Source organism: Drosophila subpulchrella, unplaced genomic scaffold (genome assembly GCF_014743375.2).
Source record: "Drosophila subpulchrella strain 33 F10 #4 breed RU33 unplaced genomic scaffold, RU_Dsub_v1.1 Primary Assembly Seq391, whole genome shotgun sequence".
NCBI classification, from domain to species: Eukaryota; Metazoa; Arthropoda; class Insecta; order Diptera; family Drosophilidae; genus Drosophila; species Drosophila subpulchrella.
The window spans coordinates 327501-342500 of record NW_023665613.1 but is presented as its reverse complement, the minus strand read 5'-3'; the positions used below and the strand labels follow the sequence as shown (position 1 = coordinate 342500).

At 41.7% G+C, this 15000-nt stretch overlaps 1 non-coding gene and 1 pseudogene across 1 annotated transcript; both read right to left on the bottom strand.

The window, feature by feature from the left end:
* Positions 1-4315: 4315 nt before the first annotated feature.
* Positions 4316-13786, bottom strand: LOC119562056 (annotated as a pseudogene).
* A 401-nt stretch (positions 13787-14187) lies between these two features.
* On the bottom strand, positions 14188-14366 carry LOC119562078. The gene has a single exon (XR_005221654.1). It is a non-coding gene; the product is annotated as a 5.8S ribosomal RNA (ribosomal RNA).
* Between the last annotated feature and the right edge of the window lie 634 nt (positions 14367-15000).

The window sequence follows — 15000 nt, the reverse complement described above, 5'->3', positions numbered from 1 at the left end:
CACTAGGTTTATAATTGTTATATCATTGATATACAATTTATTTCTATATATATGGCATTTATATGCCATATCCATACAATGCATTCACATTTCAATGTATATTTACTTGTTATACATTATTATGCCTTATAGGTATTATACCTATAAGCCATATCCATACGATTCACTTATATAAATATATGTATATTTTTCTATACATAATTTTTTTTTATTTTTGTATGGATTTCTATGCATATCCATAGTTTATATGGATATGCTTGGCGTTCTATATAGTATTGACAAATTCATATGCATAACATAAGTTTTGACCAATACGAGGAGGGGCCCGCCAACGACCACCTCCCTATAGTAGTTTTTTACCCCACGCACTATTGCGTGCCTGTTTACAGTACTAGTGCCAGCTATCACTAGGTTTATATATCGTGTTTCAGTGATATATGGGTAAATTCTACCATTTATTCTTATGTATATGGCATTTCTATGCCATATTTATACAATCCATTCATATCTTAATGTATATTTATTATATTATACATTATTATGCCTTATAGGTATTATACCTATAAGCCATATCCATACGATTCATTCACTAGTGCCGCCCCTCACTAGGTTTATAATTGTTATATCATTGATATACAATTTATTTCTATATATATGGCATTTATATGCCATATCCATACAATGCATTCACATTTCAATGTATATTTACTTGTTATACATTATTATGCCTTATAGGTATTATACCTATAAGCCATATCCATACGATTCACTTATATAAATATATGTATATTTTTTCTATACATAATTTTTTTTTACTTTTGTATGGTTTTCTATGCATATCCATAGTTTATATGGATATGCTTGGCGTTCTATATAGTATTGACAAATTCATATGCATAACATAAGTTTTGACCAATACGAGGAGGGGCCCGCCAACGACCACCTCCCTATAGTAGTTTTTTACCCCACGCACTATTGCGTGCCTGTTTACAGTACTAGTGCCAGCTATCACTAGGTTTATATATCGTGTTTCAGTGATATATGGGTAAATTCTACCATTTATTCTTATGTATATGGCATTTCTATGCCATATTTATACAATCCATTCATATCTTAATGTATATTTATTATATTATACATTATTATGCCTTATAGGTATTATACCTATAAGCCATATCCATACGATTCATTCACTAGTGCCGCCCCTCACTAGGTTTATAATTGTTATATCATTGATATACAATTTATTTCTATATATATGGCATTTATATGCCATATCCATACAATGCATTCACATTTCAATGTATATTTACTTGTTATACATTATTATGCCTTATAGGTATTATACCTATAAGCCATATCCATACGATTCACTTATATAAATATATGTATATTTTTCTATACATAATTTTTTTTTACTTTTGTATGGTTTTCTATGCATATCCATAGTTTATATGGATATGCTTGGCGTTCTATATAGTATTGACAAATTCATATGCATAACATAAGTTTTGACCAATACGAGGAGGGGCCCGCCAACGACCACCTCCCTATAGTAGTTTTTTACCCCACGCACTATTGCGTGCCTGTTTACAGTACTAGTGCCAGCTATCACTAGGTTTATATATCGTGTTTCAGTGATATATGGGTAAATTCTACCATTTATTCTTATGTATATGGCATTTCTATGCCATATTTATACAATCCATTCATATCTTAATGTATATTTATTATATTATACATTATTATGCCTTATAGGTATTATACCTATAAGCCATATCCATACGATTCATTCACTAGTGCCGCCCCTCACTAGGTTTATAATTGTTATATCATTGATATACAATTTATTTCTATATATATGGCATTTATATGCCATATCCATACAATGCATTCACATTTCAATGTATATTTACTTGTTATACATTATTATGCCTTATAGGTATTATACCTATAAGCCATATCCATACGATTCACTTATATAAATATATGTATATTTTTCTATACATAATTTTTTTTTACTTTTGTATGGATTTCTATGCATATCCATAGTTTATATGGATATGCTTGGCGTTCTATATAGTATTGACAAATTCATATGCATAACATAAGTTTTGACCAATACGAGGAGGGGCCCGCCAACGACCACCTCCCTATAGTAGTTTTTTACCCCACGCACTATTGCGTGCCTGTTTACAGTACTAGTGCCAGCTATCACTAGGTTTATATATCGTGTTTCAGTGATATATGGGTAAATTCTACCATTTATTCTTATGTATATGGCATTTCTATGCCATATTTATACAATCCATTCATATCTTAATGTATATTTATTATATTATACATTATTATGCCTTATAGGTATTATACCTATAAGCCATATCCATACGATTCATTCACTAGTGCCGCCCCTCACTAGGTTTATAATTGTTATATCATTGATATACAATTTATTTCTATATATATGGCATTTATATGCCATATCCATACAATGCATTCACATTTCAATGTATATTTACTTGTTATACATTATTATGCCTTATAGGTATTATACCTATAAGCCATATCCATACGATTCACTTATATAAATATATGTATATTTTTCTATACATAATTTTTTTTTACTTTTGTATGGATTTCTATGCATATCCATAGTTTATATGGATATGCTTGGCGTTCTATATAGTATTGACAAATTCATATGCATAACATAAGTTTTGACCAATACGAGGAGGGGCCCGCCAACGACCACCTCCCTATAGTAGTTTTTTACCCCACGCACTATTGCGTGCATGTTTACAGTACTAGTGCCAGCTATCATTAGGTTTATATATCGTGTTTCAGTGATATATGGGTAAATTCTACCATTTATTCTTATGTATGTATATGGCATTTCTATGCCATATTTATATAATTCATTCATATCTTAATTTATATTTATTATATTATACATTATTATGCCTTATAGGTATTATACCTATAAGCCATATCCATACGATTCATATACTAGTGCAGCCCCTCACTAGGTTTATATATCTCATTTTAATTATATATTGGTAAATTCTATTATTTATTCTTGTGTATATGGCACTTATATGCCGCCATATCTATAAAAATGCATTTATATTTCAATGTATATTTTCTATATTATACATTATTATGCCTTAAAAAGTTATTATACCTACCATAAGGCGATATCCATACGATTCATTTATATAAAAGATATATGTATAATTTTCTATACATAATTTTTTTTTATGAATATATGGGTTTCCTAAGCATATCCATATAATACATTTAGTTTTATATGGATTAGATTGGTCTTCTTTATTGTATTGCCAAACTCATATTGATAAAATAAGTTTTGAACAATAAGAGGATCAGCCGCCAACCAACCAACCACTGCTACCATTGGAGGAACATATACTTACTTTTTATATGTCCTCTTACTTGAATGGTCCTCTCTTTACTTGAAAATTTCATTACCATAGGAATCTATTTATACATGGAATATGATTTCCACTACTTTTTCGCGTCACTAATAATTAATATGACGATACAGACTTGCTACCATAACATAAGTCTTGAACAATAATAGGAGCAGCCGCCAACCAACCACCAACCAACCAACCACTGCTACCATTGATAGTAATTTTATATGTCCTCTTTAGTTGAATTTCAATACCATAGGAATATTTATACATGGAATATGTTTTGCCACTACTTTTTCGCGTCACTAATAATATGACGATACAGTCTTGCTACCATAACATAAGTTTTGAACAATAAGAGGAGCAGACACACCAACCAACCAACCGCGCTGCTACCATTATATATACTTATATTTATATAAGTCCTCTTTACTTGAATGGCCTCTTTACTTGAATTTCAATACCATAGGAATATTTATTTATACATGGAATATGTTTTGCCACTACTTTTTCGCGTCACTAATAATATGACGATATAGACTTGCTACCATAACATAAGTTTTGAACAATAAGAGGAGCAGACACCAACCAACCAACCGCTGCTACCATTGAATGAACCATATATACAAACTTTTATATATGTCCTCTTTACTTGAATTTTAATACCATAGGAATATTTATACATGGAATATGTTTGCCACTTTATCATCGCGTCACTAATAAGATGACGATACATTTTGTTTGTTCAATATTTACTTATATATTGATGTTTCCAATTTAGGTCTTTTATATTTCTTCTTCCCTACCTTACACACCACAAACAAAGTGGCGTGCGATGCTGCAAGCAAGCATAATGATTATGCCCGCTTGCAACATCTTTATTATCGAATCATCAAGCAAAGGATAAGCTTCAGTGGATCGCAGTATGGCAGCTGCTCAACCACTTACAACACCTTGCCTGTTACAAAAGTCGTTTACAATTGATTCTAGGCTTTGTCATTGTATTAAATAATGCTTTTATATGTAACTAGCGCGGCATCAGGTGATCAAAGATCCTCCCAATTTACTATGTTACAAATTACATTGGCATCACATCCATTGTCGTTTATAAAGTAAATTATAAACTTTAAATGGTTTAGAAGCCATACAATGCAAATTGCCCCTTATTTATCATTGCAGTCCAGCACGGATACGACCTTAGAGGCGTTCAGGCATAATCCAACGGACGTAGCGTCATACCACTGTTCGCTCGAACAAGTATTGTGCCATTGGTCCGTACCTGCGGTTCCTCTCGTACTACGCAGGAATGCTGTCGCAACAACGTTTTGTCATTAGTAGGGTAAAACTAACCTGTCTCACGACGGTCTAAACCCAGCTCACGTTCCCTTGCATGGGTGAACAATCCAACGCTTGGTGAATTTTGCTTCACAATGATAGGAAGAGCCGACATCGAAGGATCAAAAAGCGACGTCGCTATGAACGCTTGGCCGCCACAAGCCAGTTATCCCTATGGTAACTTTTCTGACACCTCTTGTTAAAAACTCTTTAAACCAAAAGGATCGATAGGCCGAGCTTTTGCTGTCCCTGTGTGTACTGAACACCGAGATCAAGTCAGCATTTGCCCTTTTGCTCTATGTGTGGTTTCTGTCCGCACTGAGCTGGCCTTGGGACACCTCCGTTATTATTTGAGAGATGTACCGCCCCAGTCAAACTCCCTACCTGGCAATGTCCTTGAATTGGATCATACCTGAGTAATTGGAGTTATACCAAATTTTCAAATCAAAAATACATAAATGCACCGTTTTATTAAAGAATTTGTTTGCGATTATATAACAAACTCGTGATACTTTGATCAAGAAGCTTGCATCAAAACCCAATACCATAAGATATAATAAATATATCCGTATAATGGCTAGGAAATGATACACGTTCCATTTAATCAAGTAAGTAAGGAAACAATAAGAGTAGTGGTATTTCATTGGCGATACCAAACCGAAGTCTAATATCTCCCACTTATTCTACACCTCTTATGTCTCCTTACACTGCCAGATTAGAGTCAAGCTCAAAAGGGTCTTCTTTCCCCGCTAATTATTCCAAGCCCGTTCCCTTGGCTGTGGTTTCGCTAGATAGTAGATAGGGACAGTGGGAATCGGATCCCTCCGCTTTTATTTAACGTGGCATGTTCCGCAATGAAGGGATTACAACCACGGCATTCTAATATACCCACAAGTGAGTACATAATGCACGGGTCTAGATTAAGCGCCAAACCAACGCCCCGGACTAGAAGCTATAGCTATATACATAGCAACCACCCCAGTAGCAATTCGAGTGCTTACTTGTCGGGCAAGCACTCCCCCTTGCGTAGGGGCGAGATCTATCTAAAATCTCTACCGTTCTGTGGGTCACGGCACCCGAGTTGTATAACGCAACATCCACGTCGAGCCCGAGGACTCTACCCGCGATATAGGTGTCAACCACAGCCACCACGATACTCCCACAAGGGGGCCAACCTCAATGAGCAGCCTTGGAGCTGCTCAACCCGTGGTACCGAAATTACAGGCTCGGTGAGCCTCACCCCTTCAGCTCCGACAAGCTCGGATGGGGCAACCATTTGCCATATTAGTCGCCTCCTACGACAAGCTATGACAGGCTGTGGCAGAATTCTTCGCCGCTACCACACGGCAAGGGTTTTGGACTAAAAGTCCCTCCTCCTGCGGAACGCTTCGTCAGCAAACGTGTTGAGTCGTCGAGTCCTGTCCTCATCCTCCAGAATCCTTCCAAACGTCCAGTTTTCACCATCTCGCTGCACTCCAAGTCCATCAAGGTCGCGCAAATCTGCATAGAGGGGGCAGTCACACAAGACGTGCTGCCAATCCTCAACTGGATCGCCACATGAGCATGCGGCAGAGTCCGAGAGCGCTCTATTATGCAGAAATGCGTTTAACGATCCGTGTCCAGTGATCAGGAATCCGGTGCGCATCGGAAATCCGAAGTGTGGATTCCGAAATGCCAGAGTGACATCTGGGATGAAACTTGTAGGTCACCCGTCCAGATGCATCTACGTCATCCCATCTGTCCTGCCATCTGTGCAGTAAGCACTGCTCCATACGCACCATCTTCTCTTCCCAGCTCAGACTCGTGAGGTCTTCGCCATACAGCAGATCGTATTCCTCCAGCGGGTATCCACGCTTTAGTTTGTATTTAACTGCCATTTGCATGGCAGCTAAATCAAACGGGGGAACGCCAGCAAGAACCTGCAGTGCCGCAGTGGACACTGTTCGGCATACCGGAAGGCTTCCCATAAGGATTAGCCTCTGGCAAGCAAGGAGTCGCCTCTTGGCCACAACTTGCTGCGTCGTAGTGACATACCATACCGAGGCACCAAATAGCGCACAGGGCACCATGAGTCCGGCATAGATGGTCCGCCTGGCTCGAGGACTGAAACCCCAGTCTACTCGAAGCACACGCGCCAATGCTGCAACGACTCCAGCCATACGCTGTCGAAGGTTCCCGACGTGCTCGAGGAATCTCAAGCCTTCGCTGACTGTGATGCCAAGGTACCGGCAGCTGCTTACATACGGCAAGTTTGCTCCAGCAAATTTTACCGCAGGGGGGCGACTTGGTACACGCGAAGGGCCACGCGTAAAGTGTTCGCTTCCTTTAAGCAGCATAATTACCGTCTTACTGGTGGAAACGGCAACGCCGACTTCCATCCCCCACGTTTCAACGATGGACATTAGTTGCGCTCCTTTTGTCTCCAGCGCGAGTCGGGAGTTTCCCTCGACGAGAAGCAGCAAATCATCCGCATACGCACTCAGTGTGCAGTACGACTCAAGGCGCCGGATCAGTACATCCATCAGCAGATCCCAAATGAATGGGCCGCTGATTGACCCCTGCGGACAGCCTCTAGTTACGGGGACATCAACTTCCTCGTAACTGCTTCGGATGACTGCTCTTCTGCCTGAGAAGAAGCTCTGCCACAAGCCCATCTCTCGGCATCCCAACTCCGCCAGTCGGCGCAGTGCAGCACTCCATTCCACATTGTCGAAGGCTCCCTTGAAGTCCACGAAAATGCCGAGCACGTATTTCGCCGGGCTGGCGTGAATACTGCTCTTCACGTGCATCCAAGCATCCTCCACACAACGTCCTTGGCGAAAACCGAACTGCCACCTGCAGCCTTCCGGAAGAACTTCTCTCACACGATCTACCATGATGGCCTCCAGCACCTTTCCGAAAACCGGAAGCAGGCAAATGCCGCGGTACGACGATGGCTCACACCTGTCCTTGTCGGGTCCCTTGAGCAGAGCTACCACACGAGGGCATTTCCACTCAGCAGGGAAGTACCCCGACCGGATGCAGCTGGAATACATCGCCGTAAGATGCTGAGGTATGGCGCGCCACACAGCCTTGCAAATCGTACCGTTGATGCCGTCCATGCCAGGCGAGCGTTTGCTCTTCAACCTAGCGACACAAGCACCAACCTCAGAAACTTCCAGGGGCGGTGGGAATTCCTCCGCTGAGGCAATCGGTGCATCGGACTCCGCAACTGGGAAAAAGTTGCGGAGGAGCACACGCGCACAGTCACTCCAGTTGGTGACTAGCTCGCCATTTACGCGAAGGCACCCAATCTCCGTCCGTTTCTTGCGACCTCGGCACATCTTGTAGACGCGCCCCCAGGGATCGTGTGAATTTTCTCCCACGAAGCGTCTCCAGCTGTCCTCCTTCGTCCTCAGGATGAGCTTCTTGTAGGCGGCCGAGGTAAGTCTCAGCTCGCGCACAATAAGCTCGGCCACGTCGTCATGGCGACGACGTCTGGCATCCTGAAGTCGGCGCCTAAGTCTCCTGACTTCGCGGCGCATCGCACTAAGGTCAGCGGTCCACCAACCTGGTCTCGATCTCGGCGATCCTGCAGTCCTCCTACCCAGAACAAGGTCGCACACTTCGTGGACGATCCTGCGAAGGGTAGAGGCTTGTTGGTCCAGCGGCGATTCTGAGAAGTCTTCCGGAAGTTCGGTTGCCCTACTCACCATTTCCTGCTCGAACAACCGCCAACGTGCATTGGAGAAGTTCCAGGACGGCACCGGAGCTAGGCTCTCAACGGCTGTATCGGTCGTTGGGTTGGCCACAACAGTAACGATGTTGTGGTCACTCAACTCCCAATCGTCCACTCTCCACTCGTATGTGGCTAGCATAGATCCTGCAGCGTTGGCGATCGTCACGTCGATGTCGCTCCGTCCGTTGCTGGACTCGAACGTGTACACCGAACTTGGCTGGTTTAGAACCACGGCTTCCTTCTCCACAATCCACTGAGACAGCAGCTCACCCCGATTATAGTTTGCAAGTCCCTCAGCGTGAGGAGGGAGCTTGCTAAACCACATGGGGATGCTGCGTTCGCATCAAGGCCAAGGATTGCGGGGGTTCTGCTGGCCAGCAGCAGGACCGCATCCAAGTACGCGAGGTACGGTGGTAAATCGGCATCAAACTGACAATATGCGGAGCATAGAAAGATTAAGCCAAATCTTTCCTTTTATGCTCACACATACGCCGTACTCCGTGGTGAGGGGCTCCACTTGCATGCAGGTGACATCCTGGTGATTAACTAGGATGGCCGCCTTTCCTCCTCGATCGGTAAAACTCCTTATACCGTCAGGCAGCTCATCCATCCTCCCGTCGTTCACATATGGCTCCTGGACCAGTGCGAACAGGCTCTTGCTCTCTCGCAATCGGACTCCGAGCTCGATGGTAGCAGCTCGTCCTTTGCCACAATTTGCTTGGATGAAGCTATACATTTTTAATGTCTAGCATTCACCCGCGCCAGCACCGCCGCATACACAGGGCACCCGGGGGACAGCATATGGTGCGCCGATGGGTAGCCCTTGAAGCGGCAATTCCGGCAGGTCCACCGGATTGGTGCAGCCTCGCGCATTGTGGCCAGTCTGTCCGCACTGTCGGCAGACCTGGTCGCTCTCCTTCATCCTGCAACTGGCCACCTTGTGGTCGAAACCGACGCACCTATGGCACGCATAAGTGCGCACCAAGGCCCGGCAGTTATATGCAAACCACCCTATGTAGGCTTTTCCTCCGTCCAGGACAATCAAGTGCCGTCGCGTCGACCTCTAGGCGTCACGTTGACCGTGGGCGCCATTAGCCTGCGACCAGGGCTTTTCGAGCCGCACCGTCCTCTTGAATTGTGCCAGGTCCATCTTGTCCTCGAAGTTGTTTTTATACAACTCCGTCATGAAGTCCTCGGGCGTGTGCGCAGTGTCGACGTTGCTCACTACAACCTTTGGCTTAAGTTCCGGGGTCTGCTTAATTTCAAGTCCGGCCTCGCCGAACTTCTTGTTAGCCATCACGCGCTTAAGCTCACTGGACGACGGGTACGTATAACCGCACCGCCACGCGCCAATCCCCTGACTTCATGGAGTCGGACTCCTAGTGCAGGGAGCGATTTCTTTCCGCACCTTCTCCGCCAGCTGCTTGCCCGAGATGGTCGGGTCTGGGCTGTGCACGACTGCCGACCAGGTCTCCCGCGGCTTTCGCGGCATCGGGATCGGCGTGGCAGAAGGCACTGGCAAGCTGGGGGTACGCAACTGCATACGACGGCTGGTTAGCAACAGCGACTGGTCGCTGAGCTGGCGGCGGTGGCGTCTTCTTGCACTGCTTGTAGCGATCATCGAGGATGGCATTCCTAATAAGCAGCGACGAGATCAAGCCGTCGTACCTCGTTGCGACTTTCATAATCTCCGTCTGGAGTTTTGCAGACACTATATTCACAATGAGCCCTAGCAGCTCATCCCTGATCGCAGTCGACTCTTCTGCGACGCGGCACGATCCTTGCTTTCACGATCTCCATGGAGCAGTGCGACGAGCGAACAACGGGAGGGGGAGAGGGGACTACGACCTCAACTCCAACGGCGACTTTTGCTGCAGCGGCTGATGTCGAGGCTTCAGCGGCGTCGGCAGCGGCAGGCAGCAGCGGCAGCGGCCAGCAAGCAGTAGCAGCTGCAGCTACTACAGCAGCAGTGGGGGCGGCGGCAGCGGGAGCGGGCGGCGGCGGCATCTCCAGAGAAGAGAGCGTCTCCTCTACAAGGGGCTCTGGCCCGCCTCCAACTCCATCCACGGCAACAATCTTTGCCTGCGAGGCGTCCCTTGCGGCAGCACCTCGTCCACGCTTCCCCTTCGGGCGGCCTTTTCGTCCAACATTGACGCTACCTCGACTGCTGGCAGATTCGCTGCCCGAGCATCCGCCCTCCGTCTCCATCGGAGATGGAGCCATCGCCCACCTACCCTCTAAACTTTTTTCTCGAGCAAGCTCACTTACCCGATAAGAAGCTTAGGCGGTACTCGCACAGCTGACGCGCGAGAGGAATCACGCGAGAGGGAACACCTGACGCCAAACGCTCTCGCGAAAGCTCTCTCACGAAAGCGCTCTCTCGAAAGCGCTCTCCAAGCACACGCGGCGCGCGCACGTGTGGAATTTTCCACAAGGAAAAACTCGATTACTCCGCTCACCGCTGACTTTTCCTAAATGTTTTTACACCACCGTACTCCTTTCGCAAAGGCACGAATTTTGACGCAAATTTTAACTTTGTACACCACGTACTTTCCGAGATATGACCGACTGATTGGGACACGAAAAAACACACGTCCGTCGTTAATCCATTCATGCGCGTCACTAATTAGATGACGAGGCATTTGGCTACCTTAAGAGAGTCATAGTTACTCCCGCCGTTGACCCGCGCTTACTTGAATTTCTTCACTTTGACATTCAGAGCACTGGGCAGAAATCACATTGTGTCAACACCCGCTAGGGCCATCACAATGCTTTGTTTTAATTAGACAGTCGGATTCCCCAAGTCCGTGCCAGTTCTGAATTGATTGTTAATTGATAATCGTTATAATTAATAAGAACTAATTGGTTTAACCCAATTAGTATTCTTAAAAATTTTAGCAAGAAAGTTCCACAATTGGCTACGTAACTAAACTATCCGGGGAACAAGTGACCAACATAAATGCCAGACACTCTATTTACCCAGAACGAGCACATAAACCATGTTATTGTTTCCCAATCAAGCCCGACTATCTCAATCTTCAGAGCCAATCCTTATCCCGAAGTTACGGATCTAATTTGCCGACTTCCCTTACCTACATTATTCTATCGACTAGAGACTCTTCACCTTGGAGACCAGCTGCGGATATTGGTACGGCCTGTTGAGAAGTTTGCGTGTCCCCACCATAAATTTTCAAGGTCCGAGGAGAAAATATCGACACAACAGTATATGTCATGCTCTTCTAGCCCATCTACCATATCTCTCTGCGAAAGACTTCCATGGTAGTACGGCTATAAAACAGAAAAGAAAACTCTTCCGATATCTCTCGACGGCTTCTTTATGGTCGTTCCTGTTGCCAGGATGAGCACGAGGCCCATATTTAATAACAAACGGATACTCAACAGGTTACGGAATTGGAACCGTATTCCCTTTCGTTCAAAATTATTCAAGTATATTAATTAGCTTGATTTATATAATATAATTATATTTGTATGGCATTTGTGTTTTACTTGAAAATTTTCGGCTTTCGCCTTGAACTTAGGACCGACTAACTCGTGATCAACCACTGTTCACACGAAACCCTTCTCCACTTCAGTCCTCCAAGGTCTCATTCGATTATTTGCTACTACCACCAAGATCTGTACCAATGGCAGCTCCATGCAGGCTTACGCCAAACACTTCTACGCATACCATTGTACCTTCCTACTCACTAAAGTTTCAAAATTTATATCACAAGTAATATAAATCATCTACTTTAGCGGTAATGTATAGGTATACAACTTAAGCGCCATCCATTTTAAGGGCTAGTTGCTTCGGCAGGTGAGTTGTTACACACTCCTTAGCGGATTTCGACTTCCATGATCACCGTCCTGCTGTTTTAAGCAACCAACGCCTTTCATGGTATCTGCATGAGTTGTTAATTTGGGCACCGTAACATTACGTTTGGTTCATCCCACAGCGCCAGTTCTGCTTACCAAAAGTGGCCCACTGGGCACATTATATCATAACCTTGAACTTCATATCAAGAAAGTTAAGGTTCTTACCCATTTAAAGTTTGAGAATAGGTTAAGATCGTTTCGACCCTAAGGCCTCTAATCATTCGCTTTACCAGATAAGATTATTTTATATAACATTAAAATGCACCAGCTATCCTGAGGGAAACTTCGGAAGGAACCAGCTACTAGATGGTTCGATTGGTCTTTCGCCCCTATACTCAATTCTGACAATCGATTTGCACGTCAGAACTGTTTCGGTCTTCCATCAGGGTTTCCCCTGACTTCAACCTGATCAAGTATAGTTCACCATCTTTCGGGTCACAGCATATATGCTCAAGGTACGTTCCAGTTAGAGGCATAAATAATATAAATATCATTATACATAACTATATAGAACGCCCCGGGATTGTGTTAATTAGCTATAAATAGTTAAAAAACTAATCCCATTATTAGTCAAGTTAATTACGCTATTAGGTTTATATCCCAATAACTTGCACATATGTTAGACTCCTTGGTCCGTGTTTCAAGACGGGTCCCGAAGGTATCCTGAATCTTTCGCATTGTTAATCATACAAGTGCATATAATAAACACAAAAATCAATGATAATTATGCCATTATATAATTCCGAAAAATTAACGCACTGTATTCATATAAATCTATCAGCACTTTATCAAATTAATAACATTTATTCTGTGTTAAAATGCAAGCAAATTAATTTGAATAAACTATAAGTTATATTTTATGATAAATTTTGTATGCTAATAGATTACAATGTCCTTATATGGAAAAAATGCACACTATTATCATAATATTGTTTAAATATTACAATTTTAATGATGAATTTTCCATAACGGATATTCAGGTTCATCGGGCTTAACCTCTAAGCAGTTTCACGTACTGTTTAACTCTCTATTCAGAGTTCTTTTCAACTTTCCCTCACGGTACTTGTTTACTATCGGTCTCATGGTTATATTTAGTTTTAGATGGAGTTTACCACCCACTTAGTGCTGCACTATCAAGCAACACGACTCTTTGGAAACATCATCTAGTAATCATTAACGTTATACGGGCCTGGCACCCTCTATGGGTAAATGGCCTCATTTAAGAAGGACTTAAATCGTTAATTTCTCATACTAGAATATTGACGCTCCATACACTGCATCTCACATTTGCCATATAGACAAAGTGACTTAGTGCTGAACTGATTTCTTTTCGCTCGCCGCTACTAAGAAAATCCTGGTTAGTTTCTTTTCCTCCCCTAATTAATATGCTTAAATTCAGGGGGTAGTCCCATATGAGTTGAGGTTGTGTATAACTTTTTTTGCAATTAATTCTTTATATATAATGATAAAACATTTTATTAAATTCGTTATATATTTTATATATTTGTATGGCATTTGTTTGGTCTAACGAATCAACGAAGAATAATAATATTGTCAACGGCTTTCTATTTACTAATCTTTAATAAGAGACAATTCTAGATAAATTTTTTATGCTAGACATTTCTCAGTATTATTTGATTGAAAAAGAAAATATTTCTCTTCGTTTTTCACATTCAAATTATTTACTAATGTGAGATAATGTTTTTCATATATTTGTTAATATTATGAATAATATAATAATTAAATTATTATTATCCAATAATATACCATATGCTTATAAAATTTCATTATAAAATTTATATAAACAACTTAATTAGCATAGTCTTACAACCCTCAACCATATGTAGTCCAAGCAGCACTATAAAATTAATTAAAGTACATAACAGCATGGACTGCGATATGCGTTCAAAATGTCGATGTTCATGTGTCCTGCAGTTCACACGATGACGCACAGTTTGCTGCGTTCTTCATCGACCCATGAGCCGAGTGATCCACCGCTTAGAGTTTTATATATTGGTTTGGTAATTTTGTCATATATGTTTTTATTGAAAGAAATTAAAAATACACCATTTTACTGGCATATATCAATTCCTTCAATAAATTGATTTTTATACCTAAAACGAATGCTGCGAAATGTCTTAGTTTCATATAACCAATAATATATCAAGTATTTTTTAAATGGCATTTACGGTATTAATACTTTTTTTTAGCGATATATATTGAAATTTATATAAAACATTAACCTGTAATAATCAGGTACAACATTGTACATTTTAGGTTGTTGCATTATCCAATGTATGCGCATAACTGAGATGAACAATACATATCGCAACGCGTGTATATTATGGTCCATATACACACAGTGTTTTATTAATTAATTGCATTTAATATACAATATAATAATAATATTAAATAAATTTAATAATTTCGATTTGCTTGTTCGAATTTGTTATTTGTTTGCTTTTGCTTATTTATTTATCTCTTATTTAATGCAATAATATATTTATTATTACAATTATTATTTCGATTTGCTTGTTCGAAATTTTATATTTGATCTATAAAAGATCATATTTTTGGCAATTTATATTTTATTTGTATTACTATAATATATTATATTATTATAATAAAAACAAATTTTTT